A 16327-nucleotide genomic window follows, 5' to 3' on the forward strand; every position below is an offset into this window, starting at 1 on the left:
GTAGTTTGTTGTGTTTTTTGCTTTGTGGGTGTTAGATTGAGCCTGGAAAGAGGAGGAGCTTGGGTTTGAACATGATCAAGGTGCCGACAAATAGCACAAAGCTATGGTTTTTCCAGTACTCATGTAGGGATGTGCCAAATTGGACCGTAGAGAAGGCTGAGCACGGAAAAATTGATGCTTTTGAACTGTTGTGCTGGAGAAGACTCTTGAGAGTCTCTTGGACTGCAAGGAGATCCAACCAGTCCATTCTAAAGGAAATCAGTCCTGAATATTCATTGAAAGGACTGATGCTGAAGCTGAAGCTCCAATACTTTGGCCACCTGATGAGAAGAATCGACTCACCGGAAAAGACCCTGATGCTGGGAAAGATTGCAGGCAAAGGAGAAGGGGCAGCAGAGGATGAGATGGTTAGATAGCATCACAAGCTCAATGGACATGAGTGTGAGGAAACTCCGGGAGATAGTGGAGGACCGGGAAGCCTGGTGTGTCCATGGGGTCACAAAGAGTCAGACATGACTGAGCGATTGAACAAGAAGATGCCTGCAAATTTAAGATTCAGTGTTGTGAAGGTATTTGGGAGCCACAGTGAAACCCCTAAGATGGCAACTTTGCAGAAATCTGTGATTAAGGAGGTTTTTCTTATCATGGAAGAGAGTGTGTAGAGCGAGAATGTAAAAGGGCTTATTGTGATTTGAAGATTGGGAACTCATTAATGGTATTTCCGGGAAAGTGTGTCTTAAGCCAGAGTGATCATGGACTCCAGATAGTATTATGTTCCTTGAACTTCCTTAGAAATCCCAGGAAATGCTTAGAAATCCAGGTCAGGTGATTGCTTTCTCCTTTTTGCTGCCCTCTGACTGTATGAGAGTTTTGTTCTTCTTCACAGAAATCCCATGAAGTAGATTTTGAACTTGGAAGGACTCCATTTGTCTGAAAGAGTTTGTCTCTTAGTTGGTCCAAAAGATTCATCAGATCTCTAGAATGTAAAATAGGAAACAGAAAAATGACCGGTCTCAATGAGGGAGAGAAATAGGTGGGATGGGGAAATGGGGCTGGTTTTAACTTGTCTCTGTGTCTTGGTGTAAAGTACAACTAAGATCATGTCCAGTGTCCTTGGTAAATCATTACTCTACATTGTGACAGAAGAAAACAATGCCAAGTGGGGTCTTGTATATTTCTGATATCAGCAAAAGTGTGGTAAATTGGGAAGCACTGCCCAATATAATGTGAATCATGCATGCCAACCACATATATAATTTTTAAATTTTCTAGAAGTTACATTGAAAAAAATAAAAAGAAACAAGTGAAATGCATAATGCATTTAATTTAATCCAATATATCTAAAATACTACTGTTACAGGAAGGGGGACCTGCTTCCAGGGTCCAAGAATGGGCTCACATTCACACTTGGAAATGTCAGAGGAGGCACATTGTGCTGACAAAGAAATTTATTGCAGAAGGGATCCTAAGTAGAGAGCAGCAAGGTAAGGAAACCCAGGAGAACTGATCTGCCACATGGCTGTAGTCTCAGGTTTTATGGTAATGGGGTTAGTTTCTGTGTTATCTCTAGACAGTCATCCCGCTTGGCCCGTAATCTCAGGGTGCTCCCTGGTGGCATGCACATTACTCAACCAAGACAGATCCCAGGGAGGACTCTGGAAGGTTGGTCATCTTCTCCAGCCTTTGGCCCCTTCTGAATTCTCCCAGTTAGTTTTCAGTGGCAGCACCATGTTCCTTATCTAGAACTCCTGTTGCCTGTGACAACTCAAGCATGCAGGCCTGGCCAAGGCAGGTGGTTTTGGTCAACAGTTCCCTAACTGTAGTGGGAATTCCTAGTAATGTACTTTCATAGCCTTGAGAAATTCCACAGAAATAGCACCTGGAAAAACAGCATAAATTAAGAAACTGTGTTAATGATTATCTTCCATGTTTTTCTTAAGAATAATCTCCTTGTTACAAACCCCAAGGCCAGACTCAGAAGGGAGTATGACTGGGCTCATGAAAGCATGGACCTTGGAACACCAGGTCAGCGGCAGGCAAGAACACTGCCTACACACTTGCTGATTGTTCCTGAGACTAGCCCAGAAGGGAATGGCCTGGGGTAAAAAACGAGGAGATCTGGACTATATCAGTGTAGTGTCTTGGGAAAGTTAAGATCGAAAAAAGTCTTGTAGTCTGCAATTAGGAATACAAGCTGGACTCAGAGTGGACTCTGCACCTCAGTCCAATAGAGGCTGCAGGTCCTCTGACCTATTGCACCAGATTTCATGGCTCTTTTCATTCTCAACGCTCAGTCTGCGACGTTTAGGGCAACACTTGACTTTATCATGTCAATAAATAGTTCACATATAACCAATAAGGATGTAATGTATAGCTCATGGAACTCTGCCCAGTGTTATGTGGCAACCTGGGTGGGAGGGGAGTTTGGGGGAGAATGGATACATGTACATATTTGGCTGAGTCCCTCACTGTTAACCTGAAACTGTCACAACATTGTTAATCAGCGGTATACCAATACAAAATAAAAAGCTATTTAAAAAAGAATGAAAGAAAAAAATAATCCACGTAAACATAGTACCTAAGTATTTTACATTCTTTTTCTCATACTAATTCTTTGAAATCTGGTGTGCATCTTAAACGTACAGCACATAAATTGGACTGGTCATATTTCAAGTACTCAAGAATCACCTGAGCTAGTGGTTACCATATTGGACAACAGAGTTATAAGAACTAATGTATTTGAATAAACAGAAGAAAATATATAAATGTGCAAAATTCTTACTAATTAAAGTTCTGTAACTCACACTCAAAATCTATATGCAAAATTTCACTCATATTTATGAAGTATGTCAACTAAAAATTGCCACTTTGCCATTTGCCTCTCCAAGGATTTAAGTCATTAGCCACTGCAGCTGCTGACCTTCAACACACCGTGAAAGGAATTCAGAGTGGAGATCAGGAATGAGGCACTCTGTGCTCCAGGAAAAAACTGGCAGAACAGGCCTTCAAACAGATATTTTCAGGAGATTTTATGACCCCAAGTCCTTACATTTTCTTATATCTAGAAAAGCACTAAAATCATTAATGGTGACATCTGCTCCTCCTGACTACCAGCAAACCTCTGCCAAAAAGTGTGCTTGATTGCATGTACCCCCTTTCACTAAAATCATATATAATACTGATCTTCCCTGCTACCTGTTCAGAGCAGTTCCTCAGGGCTATCTGAGATACCACTCTCTGGCTATAGTCCTCATTTTGCCCCCAATAAAACTTAACTCAAACTCTCACATTGTGCTTTTTTTTTTTTTTCTTTCTGTTGACAGATGTTGACTGAAATAAAAATGCACAATGTGGGAGCTGTAAGTTTCAGTTTTATTTGGGGATTTATTAAGGACTAAAGTCTGGGAGAGGCTATGTGCAAATACTGGTAAATTGCCACTATGCAAGATTACCTGAATTCTTTCTGATAAAGTGTTAATATTTAATATCCTTCTACAATTCTTAGACAGAGGAGCCTGGTGGGCTACAGTCCATGGGGTCACAAAGAGTTGGACATGACTCAGTGTTAGTTCAGTGTTAGTTCACCATCCTTTGTCTTTCCTATGCCTAAAGACTAACATATGGTTTGTGTGTGTGTGTGTGAATGACAAGGATTTTCTTCTACCCAAATCATTCACTCATAAAAATACACGAGTTAAGACTTAGAAGTGAAAAATCCACTGGATATTTATTTCGTCCAGGGTATTCCTTCCAGGGTATTTCCCCCATTATTCTTGTATGCAAAAAGCCATATTTAAATTTTTTCTAAGTCAGTGGTCACATTTCCACAAGACTCTGAATCCCTCAACTTTCAAGAAACTACTTTGGGAGTCACTGGGGCGAGAGATCCTTCTGTTCACAAGAAAATTAACTTCAGAAGGTTGGTATATACTTTTAAAAAGCTATTCAAGTGTGTGCATGCTTTGAAGACAGAGTACATCATAGTAAAAAGATAAAATATATATTTGAAAAGAGATTCAGATATACATATTTTCAACAAAAGACTTTATCATAAACAAGGTAAAATTTACATCTGAAAGGAAACTCAGATACACATTTGAAAAGAACAAGAGTCACTATAACTTTCAGGGGAAAACAAAAAAAAAAGCAAGGAGGGGAGTAAAACAAAGAATTTGTAGTTAGTCTTTAGATTCTCCTAGTTGGTATAATGCTATTTTCATTATGAGAAACTCTGTTCTTATCAGGAGTTCTATGTTAGATTTATCTGCTAACAATTATCTGTTAGATTCATTTGTTAGATAAATTGTACATTTCAAATATTATGAGTAAATACTCTATTTCTGACTGCTAGATCTGTAAACACCGAGCACAGTGGGTTATATTTGCCCACTATGAGTAAAGATGGCAAATATGAGTAGTTACATGGACAAAAAAAATTTGATTTAATATCCCACAACTTACAGCAGGGTGAATTCCAAACGGTGTTTGAAATTTAGAAGTACTTCAAAACCACAAGTAAAATTTTTAATAACTTTGGAGTGGGGAAGGTTATTCCAATAACGAATTAAAAATCCAAAATTATTTAAAGGAACATTTGACAAATTTGATTTCAAAAGAGCTTCTGAAAGAGTGGTAAGAGTATAGGTAAATTTTCTTTAATATATTTATGCTTTTCTTACTTTCCAAATTTTCTGCAATATGCATTATTTGGATAATAATAGAGTAAAACAAAACAAAGCAAAGCCTCCTCTATAACAAGGAAAAGTCCACAAGCAAAGTCAATGACAAATTTCAGACTGGGAAAATAGAACTGCTATTCATATAACAAAAGGGATAATTTCCCTGTTTCACTAAATATAGGCTTGATTATGATGTTAAAGAAAACATCCACAAAATCTCAATGGTTTAAACAATAAAGGCTTATTTTAGCACTTTATATATTTTCCCTCATTGATTGGCTGATGGCTCACCAATATTTTTCATCTGGGATTTAGGATGATAAAGTAGTGTAGGGTAGGGGAAAAACATCTTTTTCTTCTACCCGTCTTAAGTTCTTAGGTTGCAGATGAGCGCTCCTAACTGACCAGGTTCATTCTTTCGCGGAGTAGCCTGCGGAACGAGAAGCTGGCCAGTGGATAAAGGAAAGGGGGAAACAGGGAATTCGGGCTTCTTAAATCTAAGATTTTTCATGAAGCCACAGTTCGCAGATAACCACTCAGATTTCAGGAGAGTTAGAAGGTCTCTGTGGAGAGAGCCGTTGCCTCTGGCGACAAAGACTGGGGCAGGATTTTCACAGTTTCAACAATCTGGACATTTTTTGTTTGTGGTTTGGTTGTCGTTTGTCTTTTTTCCTCCAAGCGAGAGCAAGTAGAAAGACGCAGCTCCAAAGAGTCATTTGACCATTGAGCTACAAAGAAAAGGGCGGCGGCGGCGGGGGGGGAGGGGGCGGGGGAGGGGGCGGGGGGAGAGCGGGGATTGCATTTTCTATGAGCCTTTGGCTAGTAGACCATGCTTCAGCGTTCTGAAAAAACCCTCCCACATGGAGTTCGATTTGGCCAACGCGAGAGAAAGCACTTGTGCTGAAGCTACTGAATGAAATTGGGCTTTGCTCTCAGTAACGATATGAGTTGCATGTTGTCACTGCATCTCCGAAGGGGATTACTTGGATAGAATCCCAAAGCGGCTTTAAGTGTAATTCATCCTCAATGATGGTTACTATCTGGTTGGAAATAAAAAGATACCCCAAATTGTGCAAAACGCATTGACCTTTTAAAAGCACAGGAATCCTACCCACCAGCAGGTTTTCACCAGGGGATGTAGCTCAGTGGTAGAGCGCATGCTTCGCATGTATGAGGCCCCGGGTTCGATCCCCGGCATCTCCATGCCGTTCTACTTTTGTTGTTACTGTAATTTAGACTTTGGCCTTGCATTGTTAAATCTTTCTCATTTGGGGGCCATTATCTTGCCCTTTAAATATAGCAGTTTTCCATATATGTGTTTATTGGTCTTCCGTTTGGTTAACTACCATCACGATTTCCTCTGCTTCCTGGAAACCTCCTTGGGATGTTTTATTAGGCAGCAAGCAGTACAAAGCCAGAGACAATTCAGAAGTTCATCCTATGGATGCCAGGAAGAGGGAAAGCAGCTGCATTTCAAAGAATTATTTATCTCAATTAAAGGAGGTTCTATCCATTCCAACTTTGCATTGGAAAATAATTAAAATAGCTCAGTAATTTTTTTTTTAAGGAGAGGAGAAGGTAGCATGTGTTTTAGTATTGGTGTAGTAGTTGTACATCGGTATTCAAGGATCCACCCTAGGACCGTAAGAGAAATTTCTTCATTTCTCACTTCATCTTTGGCTTTACTCAAGATTTCTGTGGAGAAGAGCTAGTCACAGTCCAATGCAGGAGGTCTGGGAATGTGGTAAAGGTTAGGAATAGCCTGTGGAAACAGAAGGCAGAGTTGGTTCAGTTCAGTTCAGTTCATTTCAGTCGCTCAGTCGTGTCCGACTCTTTGCGACTCCATGAATCGCAGCACTCCAGGCCTCCCTGTCCATCACCAACTCCCGGAGTTCACTCGGATTCATGTCCATCGAGTCAGTGATGCCATCCAGCCATCTCATCCTTTATTGTCCCCTTCTCCTCCTGCCCCCAACCCCTCCCAGCATCAAGGTCTTTTCCAATGAGTCAACTCTTCGCATGAGGTGGCCAAAGTATTGGAGTTTCAGCTTTAGCATCATTCCTTCCAAAGAAATCGGCACCCTTAATAGCGCGACTGTTCTCTGTTCTAACAACCAGCTCCTAATTGTAGTCGCAAGCCGAAACTTACCTCATTAACATAACAGAAACACTTTTGCTCCTCTCACCTTAGAAAAGTCTAACGATTTTAAGAACCCTTTGCCATTAGTAGGGATGAAGACCAAATATATATTTCTTATTGTAAATCACAATATTAATAATGTATACCCAGATGTTACATTGATGCATTATGTGGCAGTTAATTTTTATTTAAAATTTTTGAGGAACCACGAAAACTTTTTTTTTAAATTCTCCTTTCTTAGCTTATCAGTTAATTCCTTTTTTTTAGTGGTTGCTCTAGAGTTTGTAGTATACATTTGCAATTAATCCAAGGTCACCTTCCAGTAACACTATACTTCTTCACAGGTAGTGTAACTATCTTGCAATAGTGAAAAAATCAAAAATTCCCTCCCTCCTAGCCATTGTATCACTGCTATCATTTATTTTAGTTACATGTAAACATACATAAGTATGTATACAATATAGCCATAATCTCATAGTCAAATACATTGTTGCTATTATAATTTTGAACAAACTTACCTGTCAGATCAATTAAACTAAGAAAAATAAAAGTTTTTATTTACCTTCCCTTATTCCTTCTTTGATATTCTTCCTTTCCTTATGAAGATTTGAGTTTCTATTATTTTCCTTGTCTCTAAAGAACTTTTTTAACACTTCTTAAAAGACTGGTATACAGGGAACAGATTCCCTCCATTTTTGTTTGAGAAGTTTTTGTTTCTCCTTCATTTTTCAAAATTTTCAGGGCACAGAGTTCTAGGTTGTGGCTTTCTTCTTTAAATATTTCACTGTAATCTATTCTTGTTTGCATAGTTTCTTAATAGAAGTCACATGTAAGTCACTAGACTTGGTTCCTCTGTAGTCTAGATTTTTTTTCCCCCTGACCTCTTCCAGGATTATTTTCTTTATATTTGATCTTCTTTAGTTTGAGAATGATATGCTTATATGTAGGTTTTGTTGTTGTTGTTTCTTTTTTCATTTATCTTTCTGGTGCTCTCTGAACTTCCCAGATCTGTGGTTTACCGTCTGACATTAATTTTGGGGGAAATTCTCAGTCATTGTTTCAAATATTCTATTTCTTTCTTTCTTTTCCTTATGGTATTCCCATTACACATGTTATATATTTTTTTTGCACAAGTCCTAGAGCCCTTGGATATTCTGTCTCCCCCGCCCCCCCCCACCCCCGCCGTCTTTGTTCTGTTTTTCAGCTTTGGAGGTTTCTACTGATATATCCTCAAGTTCAGAGTCTTTCCTTATTTATGTTTATTGTACTAAGCTCATCAAAGGCATCCTTCCTTTCCATTACTATGTATTCTAATCTTGAGCATTTCTTCTGTTTTGGTATTTTTAGGATTTTCATCTTTCTGTTTACATTGCCTATCTGTTCCTGCATACCAGCTACTTTATTCGTTAGATCCATTATCATTTTAATCAAAGTTGTTTTAAATTCCTGCCATGTCTGGTTCTTTTATTGCTCTGTCTCTTCAAATTATTATTTGCCTTCTGATATGCTTTGTAGTTTTTTCTGGATAGCCCAAGGTGGTGTACTTGATAAAAGGATAAACAGGAATTTAGTAATGCGGTGGTGAGGTGCTGGGGGAGAAGCTTTCTACAGACCTACGATTAGGTCTCAGTCTTTTATTGACCCTTTGTTTCTGGCTGGTGAACTTCACGATTGTTTCTCAGTTTTGTCTCCTCTCACTCTTAGGTGGGACAGGATAGCTGCAGGATGCTGGAGTGGGTTTTTCTTTCTCTCGTGTGAAAGTCTAGAGACACTTGGAATTGAGTATTTCCCTTCTTCTAGGTAAATTAGGCTCTGAGGAAACCCCAGCTGGTTAAGGTCTGGTTAAATGGGTTCTTTAGAAATCGGGCCTTGTTAAGAACAATAGCACTGGTATATTTCAATGTGGCTCCTCTTCTTCCCCCTCTGCTGGAAGAATGAAGGAATTACGTACGCCCCACCCCCCACCCCACCCCCCCAGCCCCCACCCCCCGATTTTTAGATGGTTAATATGAGAACCTGGTCAAAGTCCTAGGGGTAAATCACACAAAAATGTGGAGACCCCACCTCTACCCTGCCCAGGCCGTGACTCAGTGTCTCTGAAGTTTTTAGTGATCAGAGTTGCCTACTTGGGTCCTCAAGCAAATCATCAACAGTTCAGGTATTGGTTCTTCCTGTGGTTTCCACTTGTGAGTCACTGCTCAGGTAAGTCGTGACTCCCTTTATATCTCTCCAGTCTTGGGGGCAGCCAGTTGCCCTGTGTCCTCACCTCTCTTATAAATTCTAGGAGAGGTGTTGATTTTTCACTCTGTTCATATTTTCCTTCTTGACAGAATGAAGTGGTGACTTTCAAGCATCTTCTATATGGAACCAGAAACTGGAAGTCTGTTTGCTCTTTTTTAAGACATTTTTGCCTCTGTGCTTATTACTAAAATGGCCCTATAATTATCCCTTCTTATATTTTCTCCACTGGGTGTGGATATAGATATTATGCTAACCTAAAATAATTTATAGTTTTCCCATTTTGTGCATGGGGGGGCATATTTTATACAACACAAAGGTTATTGTTTCCTTTAAGATTTCATAGAACATGCCAGTAAGTTTGTCTCTGATTGGAAATTTTGTTTAAATTCCATTTTTTAAATGGCTGTATATTGAATCAGATTTTCTATAGCTTTTTTATGTTAGTTTTGACAATTTATACATTTTTATACAGTTTCCATTTCTTCTAATGGAGTTAAGAGGATTGAAGCCAAATTTCATGATTTCTCACTTCTAAATCTCTTAGGTAGCCACTGAAAGTGTCCTCCTGTTTATTCCTTCAGAGATGCAAGCATCTGTCTGTCTATCCATCCACACATTTACTTTTTAAAAACTAGTTCGCAAATTTACTTACATCAGGTATTGTAATAAATACTGATACACAATTAAGGATAACCTTCAAAACGGCCCTCCCCCCCAGGATCCTTACTTCCTGGTAATCACACCCTTGTGCAGTCTTCTCCTGCTTGACTCAGTCACCATGATATATGAGGGGGAATCTGCCCACATGGCAGATTAACACGTGGGAAGCAGATCCCCCAGACACAGTCCATGCTCCAGAGCCCTGCATGCACTGTTCATACCTGGAGTTCAACTTCAGGAGATTCTTGGGACCAAAATTACCCAGCCAAGCCACAGTGGCGTTTCTGACCCACAGAATCTGAGATAATAAGCATCAGTTTTTTTAATGCTGTGAATTTTGGAGTGCTATTCAGCAATAGAAAACTAATATTTCCAGAAAACCTTTTTTTACATTTCTCGTAGAGGAATTATCATTAGTTACCCCCCAAAAGTAATTTTTATCTGTTTCTCTCAAGCTTCCAGATTGTTACAGAAAACTTTTCTTGAAAATAAAATATCAATGCTAAACTAAGATGTGTGGTTCATCTCTCATGTTTCTCTTTTTATCCTGAAGGATAAAATTCCAAAAATTTTAGGCTGATTGCCTAGTGCATCTTACCCACCAGAGGGTCATGGCACTATCATGAAAACAATCCCTGGCAAAAGGAAATGGAAAAACCATAATTATTTCAGATGATTCATGGTTTATGCAAATTCTTACTATATGAATAAAATTTAGGTTATCTTAGCAAGGTGAAAGGATGAGAAATGCTGATTATATCTTGTCAAGCTGATTTCTCTGCCTTGGTCCTTTCAGTTCCAACCATTCTGAACTACATACACTTCCACGCCTGTAAGCATGCTGTATCCTCAGTCTTCCTTTTGTTTCTATTTGACATTATTATTCATTTTTCCAGATTGGCTCACAGGTTTCTGTATTTGGGGACTAGGCGGGAGAAAATTTTGATTTGCATCTCTTGTTGAGAGAGTGATCTGAATTCTAAAGAACCACTCACTCTGCAGAAGATAAGCACCATGAAAGCAGAGGGTTTGCCTCAGTGTTAGAAGTGACAAATCTCTTACTTTCTGGCTTTTCTTTCCGAAGAATCAGAGCAAGATCCGAGGATTCGTGTTCCCTGGATTTGATGTGTATTCTTTGGATTAAATGAGGATCAGAAGGCGGCAGGAAGCAAACCAACTCTTCACCTTTCAGTCCTCTCAGTTGCTAAAAGTGGAAGGAATTTACTTTTCTAACAGAAATACCTTCATTGGCTCCCTGTTTTCTAAGAATAGTTGCATAGCGGTTTCTGGAGTCCAGGAATGGGATGCAGAATTGAAGACAGTTTGGTAGGTTTCATAATTAAAGACAGTCATTCGGCAAACTATTTTTTATCTTTTCTGTAAGCAATTTTCCTTTGTCTCACACATCTTTTGACAAAAGAGAAAAGGGCTGTGGAAAGAAAGGTCTGGGAGGCTGTTGCCTATTCAGATTTCCGAGCTCATTGTATCTTCATCAGTCTCTGAATGTCTGCAAGACACAGGCTAATCGGAATTCCTTGGTAATACAGTACTATAAAATCAAGGGTGGGAATTGTATCTTTCAGAAAATAGCAAAATAATTTAAAATGTAAATTTGTTTTATTTCATGAAGATAGTTTAGAAAAGCCCGGTTAGTTAGAGTGGGGATGTAGCTCAGTGGTAGAGCGCATGCTTAGCATGCATGAGGTCCCGGGTTCGATCCCCAGCATCTCCAAGCTTTTGTTTCTTTTCAGCTCCGGAAATACATCTCTCCAAGGGATGGAATGGTCACAGTCCATTCCTGTAAAACCTAAAGATTAACCGTTCTTGCCGCCGGGTACTTATACTTTGCTCGGGTTATGCTAGTAATGTTTGCGTTTTAAAATTTTATTCCTTTCCGTCCTCAGCAGGGATTAGAGATGTTTTCCACAAAGTGAAATCAGAAATGACGTTGGTCGCTATTCCATGGGGGGTGGGGGTGGCGGGGGTTGACAGTTATCCATTTAAACTCTAAATTACAAGATTTAGGATTTTCACTTAGCTTTTCTGCTGGGGTTTGGGGTGGGGGATGGGATGGTAGGCTGAGCTCCAGTCTCAGGTTTCGTACCTAGAGGCTCAATAAGAAAGATGGATTTCACCGGAAGCTCTCTAGAAAGAAAATAAACTCTTCCCAGGCTGTGAAAGCATTGGATACGTTTCGCTTCTCAAAACGTGACAGTTCTCTCAGAAATCGAACATAAAGGAGTGAAAGTGAAACATTTTGCTACAGACACGTTTTCCCCTCAGTGCGTTTTGCCAGTGAACTCGCGGCGCTCATACCAGAGTGGATTTAATTCCTTCTATACTGATTTCTTTTGTAGTCTCTAAATTTACCTCACTGATTCTAAAAACTTTAACGCTCTTTAAAAAAACAACTTATTTTCCTAAACCTAGCCCTTTTATACCATTCATGTGGTTAAGGACTTTCTTTGGTCAGCTCCTTTGTTTTGATGAAGGGCTAGTCCCCTTTGGAATGCAGCATTTCTTGGATCTCTGTGCTTTTGCCTCAATTTCCAATTCGTGACACCCTGTCACATGAGCAAATGAAGGAAATAAAAAACAAAACATTTTCTGTACTTTTGTTTATTTTTCAGGGAGGCCTCTGGGCAGCTCTATGTGGCTCTTGGAGGCTGTGGTCAAGGGCTCCAAGTTCTTAGAGGTACAAGGGTCCAGTTTTAAAAAGATAATAAGGGCAACCATCCTTTCTGTTGGTCTCTAATGATTTGGTCTGTCGTTCGTGGGTGAATCTAATGCTTGTGCTTCCTGACTAAGAAAAAAACCACAAGATTAAAGAATGGATCTTAAAATGGGCCTTTGAAAGTGTGGTGCACTGAGGTTTGCACTCTGTTAGCTAAATCATTCTCTGCTGTTATTTACTGAACAATTGCTCTTATCAATATTTATTACAGGCCTACAATAGTTTAGCTCCAACACAGCTTTAAAGATATTAGAACACTTTGGACAAACTTAAAATAGTAGCTGTAGCATTTACCAGCTAAGCCATCAATAAAGAAATAGTTCACAAACTATTTCATTCCTTGTTCCTCGCATTTTCAGTGTGCCATATACCCACAGACAAGGCTAGCAGTTGTGACATATCAACAGTTCTGCCTAGAAACCAGTTTTGAGTTGTAATGACTACCTGCTTTTGCTGTCACTTCGGGTCACCAGACTATGACCTACTCCATCAAAGGTGGGTTTGTTTTTGTTTTTGTTTTTGTTTTTTTAAGATTTCTCTATCCAAAACCACATGAAAAGACCTTCCTTAATTTAACTAATAAAAAAGGTTTAGGTGCAGTTTAAGAACAGTGTCCTGACTAAATTATTTTATCTGGTAGGTAAAATGTGCACTGGGTGATGGAAGGGATGAGGAAAGATAAAAATCAATAGTTTCCCTGAGCTCATAAATTTCTTTCAACCTGAAGCAGTGATTCTCTAACTTGGCTGCACACTGGAATCACCTTGAGAGCTCTAAAATTATCTGATTCCTGGATTCCGCACTGAGAAGTTCTAGTTTAATTTGTCCAGAGAGTGGAATAGACACCAGCATTTTAAAAAGATCACTAGGTGATTTGAATATGCAGTTACAGTTGAGAACTGCTGGCCTAGAAAGGCTCTATTTAAATTATTTCCAAATATCCACAAAGGTAGGAGGAGGCATAAGAGAGGTAGACTTGCAGGTTTATCCCTTTCTCAGTCTAACCTTATTTTAGAGACACCACTAGTGACTGAGGTGGTCAGAGATACATGAGCAGTCCCCAGATTGGCCAAGTCAAGGGCAGATGGGGTGATGGATGGGGATATAACTTAATTTCACATAGCAGTCTGATAAATAGAGAAAAACACTTCTCTCTCTCTTATTTTATTCTACCACAGTTGTTCAAGGACTATGAACTGAAAACTGCTATTTCCTGAGATCCCTGTGTTTGCAAAGTTCATTACTGGGAAGAAAGTGGATCATTTAATAATTCAGGGCCATCCAGGACAGAACAAGTATACTATAAGCTTTCCTCCCCAAAATTTAAGTTGGGGGATATCTATCCATGACTTGAAATGGCTCTGACCTAGACCTAAAGCAAGGAAAGGCGCTACATTTTCTGAAATAAAATTACCTCAGGAAAGGGGAGTTGATATTGACAACTTGGAACTAATACTTCATAAGGCAAGTCTTGTTTTAATTTATCATATGACTCTATGTCCCTAAGAGGAAAGTAATAATGGTTTTAACAATATAAAATAGTGAAGACTCTTTTAAAAAGGTAAAACTAGATCTCATATTCTGTATGGTTTCTTTTCTCCCAAATAGTATTAAAAGAAACAAAGATAGGAAAAAAAAAAAAAAGGAGTTATTTTCTAAGAACACACAGAGCAGAAGGTTGGGGAAAATCTATTTGTGGATCTTTACACATTAACACTGAAGAAAAAGACTAAAAACACTCCTTTTATTTACCAGTAATGAAATTTCTTTGAGCCTACCCTGAGTTTGACTCCATTTAGTAATTTCTGCACAGTCTTATGGCTAGAGAAAAGTAGACATGAACTCAGGGTCATTTAGTGAAGAACACACCTTATTCATTTCATTTCTCGGAGAAATGAGATCCAGTGGACCTACATTGTAGTGGAGGGCAATCCTTGCATAGTTTAATCCTAAATTGTGACTAATGATCTCTCAGTAATTGAAATAAAACATGTTCTGGTATGTAAATAGAAAAGAAAGCTAGTCTCTCTTTTTTCTTATCTATATTGGCCCTTCAGATCCAAAGAGAGAGCACACTAGATGAAGGGAATGAAACCAACTAGAGCACTTTTCCTCACAAAGACATAATCTGGACAACAGGACCTCAGGAAAATGTGGGAGATCTGGGAGAGTTTAAATATTCAGGGAAGGCGATCAGACGATCATGTTTTGAATTCCTATAGTATGAGGTGATCAAAGGAGAGGAAGGTTAGATAAGGGGACTGGAATATCCATTTCACAGTTGCTACAAGTGGCAACAAAAAGATTAACTTTTTGTTCTAATGAACAAAGTAAAAAACGTGCTAGATGCATAAAAATGCAATATTTGTATTTTTTTGTATTTTAAATAAGCTATTCACCAATAAAAGTTAAAAATAACAACCTTGATGAGACAGAAAAAAATTGTGCTGGGAAAAGCTAGTCTGCTCACATAGAATTCCCTGTGTTTAATTCTCAAAGGGTCCTATTTTTCCCCCCCAATTTTCTTTTAGGATAAATTCTAAGTTATTTGAAATGATTGTTCCACAAGGTGAGGAAATTTTAAGTCACTATTCCAAGTCATTGTCTTTATTTTTCCCCCCTTTTATTATGTCTGGTATGTTTGACACCTCCTTGTTAGCTGCTCATCTGTCATCTTGTACTTATTTTATTATGATATTTGACATGCATTAAAATTTCTTGTTTTGTTTTCTATCATCTGTGGCCATCTTGTACCTAGTTGTATCCATAGAACTGATTTCGATGGACATGGGTTTGAGCAAGCTCCGGGAGTTGGTGATGGACAAGGAAGTTCACTGGGTTGCAAAGAGTCAGACACAACTGAGCGACTGAACTGAGCTGATTTTAATACCTGACAAATAGTAGGTTCAAAGTAATATTACTCTTGTTGAAGATACTTCACCTTAAATGCTGTCCTCCCAACAGTACTTCTGTGACTGAAATTTACCTAGTCCAGATAGTAAACAATTCAGCTACCTGGAATTCAGAAACACCATGATTCCTAGCCCATTATTATTCTGAAGGTGTTGTTTCCCAAACTCAGAAAATATAAAAGTAACTATAAATGGAGTAGAAGTGTAGTCCTAATCATGGAAGTTTGTTAGTATAGATTAGATTTAAAAATCACTATCCTGGTTAGCAAGAAACATTTATATTCACTATAAAAACATTCTGAAAGTGAAGTCGCTCGGTCATGTCCAACTCTGAGACCCTCATGGACTAGCTTACCAGGATCCTCCATCCATGCAAATTTCCAGGCAAGAGTATTGGAGTGGGTTGCCATTTCCTTCTCCAGACGATATTCCCGAATCAGGGATTGAACCCCGGTCTCCCGCATTGCAGGCAGATGCTTTACCATCTGAGCCATCAAAAACATTCTGAATAGGATACAAAATGGCAATTTCAGAACATTTGACTCAAAAAAGCAATAAGACTTTGGGATTCAAAGATTTTATCATTCAGAGCTCCTTTCAGCGTTTACGTGGTTAAATAAAGAATTTTGCAGTCCTTCCATTTTGTATTTTGATGAGGCATTGGAAGCTGGGTAGATGCACAGTGGCATCTGCTAAGTTGAACTCACTCCCTTTCAGCACTGCTCATACTCCAATTAAAGGCAGAAAATCATGATGCAAAAGTTAACAGTTTAAGAATGGATTCTTAGTTTCGTGACTGTACAATCAGTTAATGTTTGTTTAGCTTCTACAAGTTGAGGGCCCATGTGGAAAACATTAATACTAAAGAACATCCATTTGAAGAAGGCAATATAGAGAAGAAAGAGTCTGATGCCTCCCAAAGCCAAGCCAGTAGTATTTTCCGTCTGTGCGCCTTCTAGGA

The 16327-nt window shown here is 38.9% G+C and overlaps 1 protein-coding gene and 2 non-coding genes across 3 annotated transcripts in view; all 3 read left to right on the forward strand.

Annotated features, from left to right (window-relative positions):
* LOC138069278 (zinc finger protein 184-like) overlaps positions 1-16327 on the forward strand; it is a 1142341-nt gene that overhangs the window by 145673 nt on the left and 980341 nt on the right. The window lies entirely within an intron of this gene.
* TRNAA-CGC (transfer RNA alanine (anticodon CGC)) lies at positions 5811-5882 on the forward strand. The gene has a single exon. It is a non-coding gene; the product is annotated as a tRNA-Ala (tRNA).
* Positions 11381-11452, forward strand: TRNAA-AGC (transfer RNA alanine (anticodon AGC)). The gene has a single exon. It is a non-coding gene; the product is annotated as a tRNA-Ala (tRNA).

This window comes from Capricornis sumatraensis, chromosome 22 (assembly GCF_032405125.1).
Source record: "Capricornis sumatraensis isolate serow.1 chromosome 22, serow.2, whole genome shotgun sequence".
NCBI lineage: Eukaryota > Metazoa > Chordata > Mammalia > Artiodactyla > Bovidae > Capricornis > Capricornis sumatraensis.